We start from the raw sequence: 14,431 nt of genomic DNA, 5'->3' as shown, positions 1-14,431 counted from the left end.
TAATTGCATTATGATAATTCATAACTGTACTCAAACCTCTGTTTTTGAGTTGTCAGTAGGCAAAAACACTATCCTAATGACAAACAAAATCAGTACCAACCACTCAAGATTTACAGATGGGCTTTAAATACTCTGTATGAAAAAAGTGAGATCATACTTCCAAACTATAAGCATGGCCCTAATGTGTCATGTTTTAAATAAATCATTATTAATAACTGGGTCTGTTTCTTTAGCACTCTTCCTAATTTGAACTCATCACCTTTGGATAATTTCTGCACATTAGACCAAAGCAGGACATTGACACAAAAATAGGGAAAGAAAGGGAAAAGAAGCTGATGAGAATACAATCAGTTATGACTGCTTTTCTAGGAGACCAAGCAAATTCAAATTATTGAATAAATGGCCTGTCCTGAATACTGTATTGATCTCTGAGTTATACTATCACATTCTATTACTATGTTAGCTGTCAATAATCTTAAAATGTAAAACTTTTTTATATAGCAAGTCTATTTCTAGGCATTTATTTTTTGGATAAAAAGTATGGTATTTTCATTGCTGCAGCATGCATGATAACATAAAAATGTCAGTAAGGCAGCTGTTCAGCTATATTGAATTAATAAATACTTTATGATATAGACATAATAAACACTATTAAAAGATGAGGAGGAAAATAAATTATGTTCAAAATGTATCATTCATTTAACAAATATTTATCAAGTGGTTCTTTATGGATTATCTTTAGGAAAATCTCCCATCATTAAACTTAAAATACTCAGTCTTCAGTATTTAAATATAACAACCTGTAAATAGAAAGGGTGCTACTAATGTGTGATCACTTTTCCAACATGTGTCACTATGACTTAATAGGAAGAAGATACTCACGAAGGAAGAGCTAGTAGTAAATCCAAAATCTCTGCTTAAATATGTATCTCTAATTATAAATTATAATAAGCCCAAATGTGAAAAATATCCTTCTAGTATGAAGAAATTGAACAGAGTAATCTAATTTGTTTTGAGGCTGAGTAATATTTAAGCTGAAACCTGAAGAAGCAATTGAAATTTGACAGAAGTTTAAAAGAAAGAATATTCTAGGCTACAGAAACAATGTGAGGTAATGAGTCATGGAAGCTTTGGTTAGCACAGCGTATGTGCTCTGTGATCCCACTGCTGTAAAATTGTGTAGAAAAAGGTCTGAAAAGATAATATCATCCTTAAGGGTTAGCTTTATAAGCTTTTTGTTTGTTTTAAATGTGTCTTCAATTTACATATATGGGTATTTGGATTGTGTTTCATTGAATCTAAGTTACTTTTGTAGTAAGGAAAAACATTTCTTCAGGGAAGCGTTTCCTGTAGTAAGAAAAAAATATTCAACATTAACAAGGAGTGGATGCAGCCCTATAGGCTCCGACAATGGTATGCTTCCTTCTGATACAGCATATATCAAACTCTGTTAAAGTGAGCACTGCGTTCATCTGGTATCACTAGGAGATTGTGAAGCCCCCAGGGACGGAAACCTTCTCTTCACCGTGAGCCAGCCATCCTCACTGTAACTAGCATAATTACTGCTTATACTGTCCCTGAGAAATGCTGGTTCCTAGGGTCAGATGTTAGTCAGGTTTGAATCCCACATTCACTATTGAGTAGCTGGGTGTCTCTGGGAAAATCACACAATCTATACAAGGCTTTGTTTTCTTTTATGTAAAATGAAGATAACATTCAAACCTAGTAAGTATGTATGTTTTGAGTATTAAATGAGATGAAGCACAAAGAATGACTGACATGTATTAGTCAATAAGTATTTTCAACCAACACAATTGTCATCATCATCAATCTAGAGTTTAAAAATACCCATCAACAGCCTCTGAGAGGGCATGCAGAGCTACTCCTACCCCTGCTACCAGCCATTAAGCCACTAAGGTTTTATGGTCACCCTCCTCCTATTAGATTTGCATGTTTGTCTTCTATGATGAACACGTATCCCCACTGAGGAATTTCAAAGAAGGTATGGATTATAAGCATCCCAGAATTTTTATAGCATAGAAAATATTTAGTAGAATAGGAAGAAAATAAAAGTGATATGTAGAAAAAAAAAAAAAAACACATTCTTTGTACCAAATTCTGTATTAACTGACTTGGGTTTTATTTTTATAAATTTATTTTGAAAATTATAACACAGGTGTTAAATTTGGAAAAGTTAAAAATGCTAAATATATAAAGAAGAAAATTCAACTTATCTGTATTTATAACCATCAAGTGCCTACCAATCTTTTGCTACATTAAAGAGTGAGAGCATCATTGAGAGAAAGATAGGAGTTTGGTGGCAGTTTTATGCAGCCACGACCTCTCTCCAGAATCCTCTTCCATAAAGAGGCAAATAGGGACACTACAAAATCAAATAAAATTATTAATTAATACTGAAAGAACCTGCCACCTCCAAATAAAAATTAGCACAATATGAATGAATGATTAGCAAGAAAACAAATTTAAGTAGAAAAAAATATTGAAAATTGTGCCACTTGCATATTATAAAAATGTAAAATGTGCTATACATTTGGCTGTTAAATAATAAAAAATAAATAAATAAATAATAAAGATATATTTTATGAGATGACTCTGAGTTGTCAAGGTCCTGTAATAATGGCAATTAGTAAATAAAGAGTAAAAATTTATTGAGTAAATGAATGACCAAATAATAGACATATAAACTGGCAATAATTTCTGAAGGAAAATATAGTTATAAATAACTTATCATGTATAACTATGTAAATTATAAATATAATTCTACACAAAATATATACTTATTATGTTAACTACATACATACAATTTATATAATATATATAATGTGATTTATAAAATCACATAAGTTACAAATCAATAAATTATCAGTAAATGCACTTGTATAACCACTACCCAGATGAAGAGATTAAACATGACAAACATCTCGGAACCTTCTCTCATATTCTTTCTCCCTTCCCAAATTTAAACACTATCCTGATTTCTAGAACTAAAACAGTCATCTGAGATGGGCGCTAGAGTTGAAATTTAAATCTACTTTTGTCTGATGCTGCAATCCATGTTTTTCCATTATGTCATCCTACTTTATGTGCATTGGGGCTATGTAATTATAAATTCTATCACCACAGAATTTGTAAAAATAAGTTTAACATTGTAAAATGGATATTTGGTACCTGGAATTGGATTTCTCATTTTGTCAGTGAATGATTACAGAGATCAGTAGTTCAATAAATATTTTTGAGCACCTCCTGGTCAAGCCACTAGTCTGGATACAGGAGATACAAAGGGGAACCAGAAAGGCGGGACATTGCCCTCAGAAACTTGTATTTTACGGACAGAAGAGGGAGAAAACAAACACAAAATAAACAAATAAAGGGAGAAAACAAACACAAAATAAACAAAGTTCAGTGTATAGTGAATGCTCTAAGGGAAGTAAACATGGTTATGTGATGGGAAGCAACAGAGCGGGGGGATAAGTAAGGAGGCTAAGCCCACAAAGGAGTGCAGCCATGTGCCAAGCCCTGATGAATCACTCTGTGGAAGAGCAAAGGCACTAAGTAGGGAAAATGCCTCCATGTTTTCTCAGAGATAGTAGAACGGGGCAGCTGGGGCCCAGCAAGAGAAGGAGAGAAGCTATAGAATTATACCCCAGAGACAGGCAGAAACCTGCTATGTGAACACATGGGGGAGATGTAAGGGTTTAATTCTGTGGTTTTATTTAGCAATGTCTAAGCTATTAGTCTTTACAAGATCCGTCTTACTGCTGTGTGGAGAATGGCTATTGCCCAGTGAGAACCAAAGTGAGAAGCCCAGGGAGGAGGACGTTGCAACGTCTTAGGTGAGAGATAGGATCACAAGGATAAGGGTGGTGGCCTTTGAGGGGGGGAAGGTACATGTTGAAAGGAGAGCTAACTGCAAGGCTTAAAAATCAGAGGGAGCTGAAGTGGGAGGAATTAAGGATGCTTTCGGGGGGGTTGGGCTAGAGTGGCTGGATGTATCACTCTCAGGAACCACACTGTCATCTAGTGACAAAGTTTACATCATTCAGGAGGCACTGTTACAATGGATACAAGTTACGATTCTGAAATAATTTGCCCTTTACAAATCGGACATTCACTGAAGTTTTCCTATTGACACCATTGCTCTTAATTCACATTAATGCTGATGTGTTCTCTTAAGGGAGAGTGAGGCTTAGAACTCAAAGCAGCAGGAAGAGTGTTGCATAGGTGTGAATGCCACCCATTGTGTGTGGTGCACACGTAAGAGAGAAAGAAAGTGCAATAAGTCAAGCAGAGACAGTCAATTATCATATGGTTTCGCTTATTTGTGGAACATAAGGAAGAGCATGGAGGACATTAGGAGAAGGAAGGGAAAAATGAAGAGGGGGAAATCGGAGGGAGAGATGAACCAAGAGAGACTATGGACTCTGAGAAACAGACTGAGGTTTTTAAAGGGTTTTAGAGGGGAGGGGGGTGGGGAGATGGGTTAGCCTGGTGATGGGTATTAAGAAGGGCACGTACTGCATGGAGCACTGGGTATTATATGCAAACATTGAATCATGGAACACTACATCAAAAACTAATGATGTGGGGCACCTGGGTGGCTCAGCCATTAAGCGTCTGCCTTCGGCTCAGGTCATGATCCCAGGTTCCTGGGATCAAGCCCCGCATCGGGCTCCCTGCTCGGCGGGAAGCCTGCTTCTCCCTCTCCCACTCTCCCTGCTTGTGTTCCTTCTCTCGCTGTGTCTCTCTCTGTCAAATAAATAACATCTTCAAAAAAAAAAAAAAAAAAAACAACTAATGATGTAATGTATGGTGATTAACATAACATAATAAAAAAAAAAGAGAGAAGAGACGGAGAAGGAGGGGAAGGTGGAGAGGGAGAGAGGGAAAGAGAGAAGACTATGGAGATAGTGTATTTGCTGGAGTGGGAAGGATGGCTAGGGAACAGCTGGCCTAGAGGTATCAAACAAAATGATCTCAGTGGTCTGCAAGTTCTGAGCTTAATTTGGATGCAGCTTTAGTAGATGCAGCATTTATGCTTTCGATTTGAAATATGTTTGCAGTGAGTCAGAAACACAATTCAGTCTCACCACAGTATTGTGCCTGATGCTTGAGGTCTTATTCTGAAGTTAAGAATAACAGTTTATGGTCTAGAATCTACAGTACAGATTGATGGTAACTTCCATTTATACAAGAATTGAAGAGTGAGACAGGAGACAGCACTGTGCAAGAAAGATTGTGATCATTTTAAAGTTTCTCAGGATGTTGCTATTTCAAAAGGTCATGAGGCTACCTCGTCAGAACAGCTTGAGTATATTGGTATCTCAGGCAAAGTTTGGTGTATTAGGGAAATTGAAATAAAGTTAGAGGGAGTAGGTAAGTGTAAAATAAGGTTTGCTCTCAATGGTACTCAAGTTGGATCCCAAATCATAGTATCGCCAGAAAGCCTTTTCTGGAAACTACCTAATAACACATTCAACTTAAAATGATACACAAACATTAAGCATTAAAAACACCTTAGACATGATTTAAACCACAATTCTTTTGATACATATGAAATTATAATAAGGTCTGTTTCCACGGAATAAGACGTTAAGTTCATTTTGGTGCAACCAACAGGTCTAGCTGGCTAATAACCCCTTGGATTATTTGAGTCCCAATTTAACTGCTTCCCCAAGACGCCAAAATTACTGCTTGATTTTATCAATTCAGCAAAACAGTTTTTCTTTAAAACATTTAAACTCTCCACTAGGCGAAACTGATCAGTTAAAGAAAGCATTCACTTGTGCTTGCCCTGAGAAAGCCACAAATGCAACCCCAACTAAAGGCAGCCAAACATAGCATCACAAACAACCGGCAAGTCTTTGCCCTCCCCCACCTCTATTCAATGCCATTATTAAAATTAATTATTTATTTTAAAAAAAAGGGAAAGTAAAAAGGCAACTAAATGGCAGAAGACATTGAGTATCCTAGAGAGATCAAATAGAAGTTCTTTGATGATGACTCATCAAAAAAGTAAAAGAACCTGCAGCAGGTTTCTAAGACTGTTGATTTTCCTCTGATAATCTGAAGGTTAAGCCTCATTCATTTGATGTGACAGAGAATGGCCAGTAATTATCCCAAACCTCACAGTCCTGGAGTTAAAGCCAATTTAATTAGCATTTTTATCTGGCCGCTTGGACTTTTATTACTCTAGAATAAGATTGTGAAACAGCAGTGAATTCTTTTAGAAGTTCAAAAATAAATACTTTTATTCTCTCGGCATGTTATATCAGTAAACTGATTTTTTTTTTTACTTTTACTTTTATCTTCTAAGTTTATATCCTATATCCTATATTCTCATTTGTTCCAGAGAAAGCCTTTTTTTTTTTTTCTTTTTTATAACACAGAAGCAAGAGAAAATAAAACTATGTGAAAACAAAATCTACCCTAGATTCACTTTAGGCATGTTTCAGGTGAATTTCAAGAATTGCCCTAGTACAGAAACAGAGCCGACTTTGGCCTAGGATGCAGGGCACAGCCTCGAAGAGGGGCACTGTGTGATGTCATTCCAGGTGAGCCAGGGGGAGGCACCATTCAGTCTTTTCCTATGTATTTAAGTCCAGTTACCTCACAGGCTATCCATAATCAGCACCAGGGCATTGCTTCTCAGGATTCTTCTCAAATGAAATAACTTCGGTTAACTTTCTCTACCCACATCCTCTCTCTGATCCCACTCACTCCTACAGGTCAGTCATCACTTCCATTTTGATAACTCCTTTCCTCTTTTTCTTTTGAGAAGGGGAAGAGAGGCAGGGAGCAAAAGGAGAGGGAGAGAGAGAATCTTAAGCAGGCTCCACACCCAATGCAAAACCCAACACGGAGCTTGATCTCATGACCCTGAGATCATGACCTGAGCTGAAATCAAGAGTCCGATGCTTAACCGACTGAGCCACCCAAGCACCCCTTTGATGACTCTTAATATACAGCTTAGGTTAAGTTTCACAATATTGCCAATTCTATAGACCCAATGCCTAAAAGACTTAGATATAAAAGTGTACTAAAACTCAATGTGAATTATGCTGAACGCATTGTATTACCCCAAACTCATTACCATCTACCTCATCTTGGCATATCACCATGCTTTTCAGAACCTAGGCTAGATACAGAATTCGTTGTTCTGTTAGCTTGTAGAAGCAGTTCTTCCCATGTTCTGGGAAATGTACATATATCCTTTTCTTGCAGAACACCTTTCTCCTTCCACACTTCAACCATGGAGTTCCAATCACAGGCCCCTGTTCTCTCCATCCGAGTTAGCTGGTGGAGAAGTGGGGAGGTAAAGGGTTAGTACTGCTCATGTAGCTGCCAACTGAGGTGGTGCATCAGACCTATACTCAGCGCCCTGTTATTTTTTACTTATCAATAACTTATAGGAAAATAAGGAAGTGAGTTTATCATTTGGTGACTAGTTGGCACATGAACTAGGAGGTGTAATCCATCCACTGAATGACAGGAAATATTGACCATAGAAGTCAGGATTTGGAAAAAATAAAATGATACATAATCTGAAAAAGCGTAATTTCAAGGTGCAGATTTAAAATGTTAATTGCATAAATAGGGAACAAATGACCTACCTTAACAGATAAACCTGGACTATTACTTGTTCACAGCTCAAAATTCTAATATATACATATATATACACACACACTCAGTGGAATGTTCATATTAAGTGTGATAGTGGTCCCATTAAGTTATAATGTAATTAGTTCACTCCAGAGAATTACATCCAAGTGTAGTGAGCACTGTCTTTTCAAAGAATACCTACAAATAAATGCAATCCCAATGAAGATAATCTGAATGCTCAGAGATTTGGAAGAGTGTATCAAAGAGACTGATCAAGATAATAATGTATGCTTATTCTGGAACTTAGTATAAAATGGGGAAGGCCTGTTGTCTTTTTTCTTTTTAATATTTTTAAAGAATGACTATATTTACCCAGAGTGCAAGAACAGGGGTGAATACTATAGGATGGCCCATTTTGTCTCATTATTAGGCATATATTTTTTAATATTTAAAATTTTGAAAATGAAATGGGCTGCTTTACAATGAATGAGCTTTCTGAACAGGGAGTCTGAGGCTGATAATCACATGTCAGATATGCTATAGATATGACTCTTCAAATAATCTATCTTTCTTAAAGTTTTCTGAAGCATGACCAAGAGCCATTCTAATCTTCTTCATCCTTCCACTTTCAGTCATCACATAGCTAGAATGCCCTTAGTCTAAGGCTATAATTAGCCCAATTATTTTGGTATCTTTACTTTCCCATGGAGATTTTTCTCTAGGGGTGGGAGCATTTATAGATGACAGAGTAAAGCTATCTGCTTTTCTACTTAACAGTGGTGACCATCTTTTTTTTTTATTTTATTTTAAGATTTTATTTATTTCTTTTTGTGTGAGAGGGAGAGCATGCTCGTGCAAGAGTAGGGTGGGGAAGGGGCAGAGGGAGAAGCAGACTCCCCACTAAGCAGGGAGCTTGATGCGGGGCTTGATCCCAGGACCCTGGGATCATGACCTGAGCCAAAGACAGAAGCTTAACCTAGTGAGGCACCCAGGTGCCCCCAGTGGTGACCATCTTGATAGCTATGAAATCTCCACTGAACTACATACAGAAGTCAAGAGGCTACAGACAAGGTGCTAATCCCCAGCCAAGTGCCTCCTCCTTGCCCCCAAGTGTTCAAGGTTACAAGAACAAGTTGAATTCACAACTCTGCCTCTAAAAACACTCTCACATTTATTCAACAAATATGCTTGAATATTGCCAGACATAGCCAAAACTAAAAAGAGCAGCAAGTTCTGTATCAAATTTCTTTGGTCTATCCATAAGGCCATGTTTTTTCTTTTTTTTTTTTAATTTTAACTCAATTAATTAACATATACTGTATTATTGGTTTCAGAGGTACAGGTCTGTGATTCATCAGTCTCATATAATACCCAGTGCTCATTACATCACACACCCTCCTAATGTCCATCCCCCAGTTACCTCATCCCTCCATCCCCCCTCCCCTCCAACAACCCTCAGTTTGTTTCCTATAATTAAGCATCTCAGATGGTTTGTCTCCTTCTCTGCTTTTGTCTTATTTTTTCCTCTCTTCACCTATGATCCTGTTTTGTTTCTTAAATTCCACATATCAGTGAGATCATATGATAATTGTCTTTCTCTGATTGACTTATTTTGCTTAGCATAATACCCTCTGGTTCTATTCACATCATTGCAAATAGCAAGATTTCATTTTTTGATGGCTGCATAATATTCCTGTGTGTGTGTGTGTGTGTGTGTGTGTCTGTGTGTGTGTATCACATCTTCTTTATCCATTCATCTGTTGATGGACATCTAGGCTCTTTCCATAGTTTGGCTATTGTGGACATTGCTGCTATAAACGTTGGGGTGCACGTGCCCCTTTGGATTACTACATTTGTACCTTTGGAGTAAATACCCAGTAGTGCAATTGCTCAGTGGTAGAGTATCTCTATTTTCAACTTTTTGAGGAACTTCCATACTGTTTTCCAGAGTTGCTGCACCAGCTTGCATTCCCACCAACAGTGTAGGAGGGTGCCCCTTTCTCCTCATCCTCGCCAACATCTGTCATTTTCTGACTTGTTAATTTGAGCCATCCTGACTGATGTGAGGTGGTATCTCATCGTGGTTTTGATGTGTATTTCCCTGATGCCAAGTGATGTTGAGCACCTTTTCATGTGTCTGTTGGCCATTTGGATGTCTTCTTTGAGGAAATATCTCTTCATGTCTTCTGCCCATTTCTTGGTTGGATTATTTGTTCTTTGGGTGTTGAGTTAATAAGTTCTTTATAGATTTTGGATACTAGCCCTTAATCTGATATGTCATTTGCAAATATCTTCTCCCATTCTTTCAGTTGTCTTTTGGTTTTGTTGACTATTTCCTTTGCTGTGCAAAAGCTTTTTATCTCGATGAAGTCCCAAGAGTTCATTTTTGCCTTTGCTTCCCTTGCCTTTGGAGATGTTTCTAGCAAGAAATTGCCATGGCCAAGGTCAAAGAGGTTGTTGCCTGTGTTCTCCTCTAGGATTTTCATGGATTCCTGTCTCACATTTAGGTCTTTCATCCATTTTGACTCTATTTTTGTGTATGGTATAAGGAAATGGTCCAGTTTCATTCTTCTGCATGTGGCTATCCAATTTTCCCAACACCATTTGTTGAAGAGACTGTCTTTTTTCCATTGGATATTCTTTCCTGCTTTGTCAAAGATCAGTTGGCCATAGAGTTGAGGGTCCATTTCTGGGCTCTCTATTCTGTTCCAGTGATCCATGTGTCTGTTTTTGTGCCAGTACCATACTGTCCTGATGATTACAGCTTTGTAATAGAGCTTGAAGTCTGGAATTGTGATGCCACCAGTTTTGGTTTTCTTTTTCAACATTCCTTTGGCTATTTGGGGTCTTTTCTGGCTCCATACAAATTTTAGGATTATTTGTTCCAGTTCTGTGAAAAAAAAGTTGATGGTACTTTGATAGGGATTGCATTAAATGTGTAAATCGCTCTGGGAAGCATAGACATTTTAACAATATTTATTCTTCCAATTCTTGAGCATGGAACACTTTTCCATTTCTTTGTGTCTTCCTCAATTTCTTTCATGAGTGTTCTATAGTTTTCTGAGTACAGATCCTTTGCCTCTTTGATTAGGCTTATTCCTAGGTATCTTATGGTTTTGGGTGCAACTATACATGGGATCAACTCCTTAATTTCTTTTTCTTCTGTCTCGTTGTTTGTGTATAGAAATGGAACTGATTTCTGTACATCGATTTTATATCCTGCCACTTTGCTGAATTCCTGTATGAATTCTAACAATTTGGGGATGGAGTCTTTTGGATTTTTCACAGAGTATCATGTCATCTGCAAAGAGTGAGAGTTCGACTTCTTTTTTTTGCCAATTCCGATGCCTTTTATTTCTTTTTGTTGTATGATTGCTGAGGCTAAGTCTTCTAGTACTATGTTGAACAACAGTGGTGATAGTGGACATCCTTGCAGTGTTCCTGACCTTAAAGGAAAAGCTCTCAATTTTTCCACATTGAGAATGATATTTGCTGTGGGCTTTTCATCTGTGGCTTTTATGATGTTGATGTATGTTCCCTCTACCCCTACACTGTGAAGAGTTTTAATTAAGAAAGGATGCTGTACTTTGTCAAATTATTTTTCTGCATCTATTGAGAGGATCATATGGTTCTTGCATATTTTTTCTAATCTTGCTGCCTCTTACTTTTCAGTTTGCACATTTTTTAAGAGCTCTTCATTTGCTGCAAAATGTCACCAATACTGATAAAGCCAGCTACTGTTTGTAAAATTTCTTCTTCCTTTGCACTGAAGAACAACAGTGTAGAAGGTTATCTCATCTAAACCATTTCATGGGCAGTAAGGTTATAAAAGCAATACAACTTTTAATAGATTTTAAATATTTATACGGTAGAGGGATTTAAAAATGTGATACATAGTATCTCTAGCTACATGGCATTCTGTAAGTTTCCAAAGACTGAATCTATAATTTAAGGAAACTGTTAGATTTTTTTCATTAATGTTGAGTACTCACACTACATCAAAAACGTATACAAGCCCACAAAGATTATACCATTTAGATTGAATATTTCCCTGAACTCTAATTCAGATCTTTCAACACACACACACACACACACAGAGACACAATGTCTTAATTTGGTCTCTTCTACAGAAATTAAACTGTTGTCAGATCTAGTTCTCATTTTTATATTTGTCTAAATATGTATATTGTGGAAATAAATGAAGACCACTAAAATGTATACACAGAGGCAATTTGAGCTTGTAATCACAAGAGAGTGAGTCCTATCACTTATATTTGGCAGAGGCTCAAAACAGGGAGCAGGAATGGTTTACAGTGGAAAAAGAGGAAAGGCTTCAGGTACATTGGAGTTTGCTGGCAGTGGGGAGTTTAAAGCTTGCTAACTATAAGTGGGGTATCTTGCATGATTGATTTGGGGAGTATATTAGGTTTTCATTGTTTGGTCCTGAGTTGGAAGCAGGGAGGCAAAAGGAAAGCTGGAAATCATTGACCAGGTCCTGTCTGTTTGGGGCTGATTTATACAGACGTTGTGGTTTGGCTTCCAGGCCTGGTTGCTACAGAGGTTAGGGGCCACACAGAGTTCATCTTTCACATATGGTCTGGCCATTGTCCATTTGAATATTTAGTCTCTCTTTATATCTAAAATAAAGCAGTCTTAATTTGTCAAGAACATTTTTTCTCATTAAGTACCATAAAATATATCTCTACACAATATAGTTGGGAGGCAATTCTTCTGAGCCTCTTGTTTTTCCACACATCTTGCAAGCAGAGACATGGACATTTTTTCATTCCAGATTATTTTTCGAGGATGTTTGTATAGGGAACAGCCTTGGAAAACAGAGATAGTAACTTTCTCCAGAAAAGAACACAGGTGTGTTTATAGCCCTCTATAACAAAGATAATGTGTCCCTCCAGGGAAAAGTTTGGGCAGGTTTGCTTTATAAAACATTTGAGTAGTCTAAGTGTAGACTTCCTCAACCAGTAATGCAAACTCACTGTGTGTGTAACAGCCACTTGGGGCATTCCATATGTCTGTGGGATTTGGAGGCAAGGGGAACTGGAGCAAACAGGAAGCTCAAGCCACTTGCTATGTTATAAGAGAGAAAGTCCTTTGTCTCTGACCCAAGAGTGTCATGTCTTCTCCAACATCCAAGAAACTGTGCAGGATAACTTGTTAGCTTAAAAGCAGGATAAAATCTCAAATCTTCTGCTCTTCACAAGTACTAGGTATTAACACCCAACTAATCATGTAAGGGAACACTGAGTATTCTTCCCTGTAATTTGAGAACACAACCAGGATTACAGGAGTAATGCACAAAAAATGTAAAGGGTACCCTGGGAAAATAAGTTAATTCAGATTGTCTTTGGTAAATGGAAACAATTTAATGCTCAAGAACAGGTGGGGCTAATGAAATAAGGTTTCTGATTGTGTTTATCAAGATATATGTGCACTACTATTTCTCAGGTGGTTCATATTTAAATAAGGCCAATCATCAAAACTATAAGAATGCACAAGATTACAGAAAATGCTTAGATTTAATTTATGTTTAATACTTAATACATCCGCTTTCTCAAATCTCATAAAAAATAATTGCAGCAAAGGTAGCAAACATCACTACTTCATGATAAAATATCAGTGCACCTGGCATATCTAAATCGTTTACTTATAAGCTGCCAACATTTTCATCTCAATGAAAAAATTTGTATGCTTAAAATACATCTAAATAATCACCTTTGGGTTGGAAAAATAAGTGATATTTTTCAAAATGCACTTAATCAAGTAAGATAAGCTTTTAAATCCCTGCTGTATAGTTGGAGCACATAAGACTATCCAGCATTTTGTAGACTCTTATGTACAGTGATGAGTCCTTCTGTAAGTCAGGTTATTACTTATATGGTGTTTTTTAGTTTAATGTTTTGTTATCTGAGAATTTTTAAATAAATTCTTCTAACTTATGCAATAAGAAAATTTGAGACTGCATAGATTATGTACTTTCAAAAAAATAACCCAGGCCTTGGATTAGAATATTTGGCTTCAGAGTTTACCATGTCCTGAAAAGCCACCAAGGCAAGGACATTTCTAAACCTGCTGGAGCATTGTGTTTTCTTTTTGAGAAGTGAGGCCCATACACTTTGAACTTCAAGTCAAACTACTTTAAAAAAATAAAAACTAAGTACGTGAAGAATGAATAAATCAATTTGAAAGTGTCTATCACATACTATTTTTCTTTCTTTAGAGAGTATAATATGTTATCTGTGTGATAGGGATTGCAATGCCCATTTTCAGGAATTGGGGGCAGCTTCAGGCAAATATACATCCTGAACATAATTATACATCCAAAGGGAAGGTTTGTGAATGTATTGGGACCCAAATATCTCCTGGTCTTAACCAAGAAGATATGAGTGTCGCCCCAAAACTCTATCATATTCAAATGCATGAGTTATGGGGTTGTGCTGACATAACATTTCTCATACAATTTAAATGAGATCTAGAATAAGAAACTTAAAAGAAGGAGACTTAAATTGTTTCCTGTTGTTCAGCAAATAATTTTAATGGCTGATTCCCAGAGACCAATATTAATTATTTCATCATGAACATTTTTAATATGACTCACAGTAAGTCACCCATGTCTGATAATTTAATTAAGATACTTTGAGCACATCCAGCATCCCTTGTTCTGTTCCACACTTATAATGACATCTTCAGATTTATAATTTAGTCTCTGCAGTGGCAAAGAGAAGAGCTCTTTGCAGCGGAACAGCCCTAGTTCTTCAGTCAAGTGACCTAATAATATGTCATTTTTGTCTATTAC

This window comes from Mirounga leonina, unplaced genomic scaffold, assembly GCF_011800145.1.
Source record: "Mirounga leonina isolate KUSES-001 unplaced genomic scaffold, KU_Mleo_1.0 Mir_115, whole genome shotgun sequence".
Taxonomy (NCBI): domain Eukaryota; kingdom Metazoa; phylum Chordata; class Mammalia; order Carnivora; family Phocidae; genus Mirounga; species Mirounga leonina.
This window is presented reverse-complemented; position numbering follows the sequence as displayed.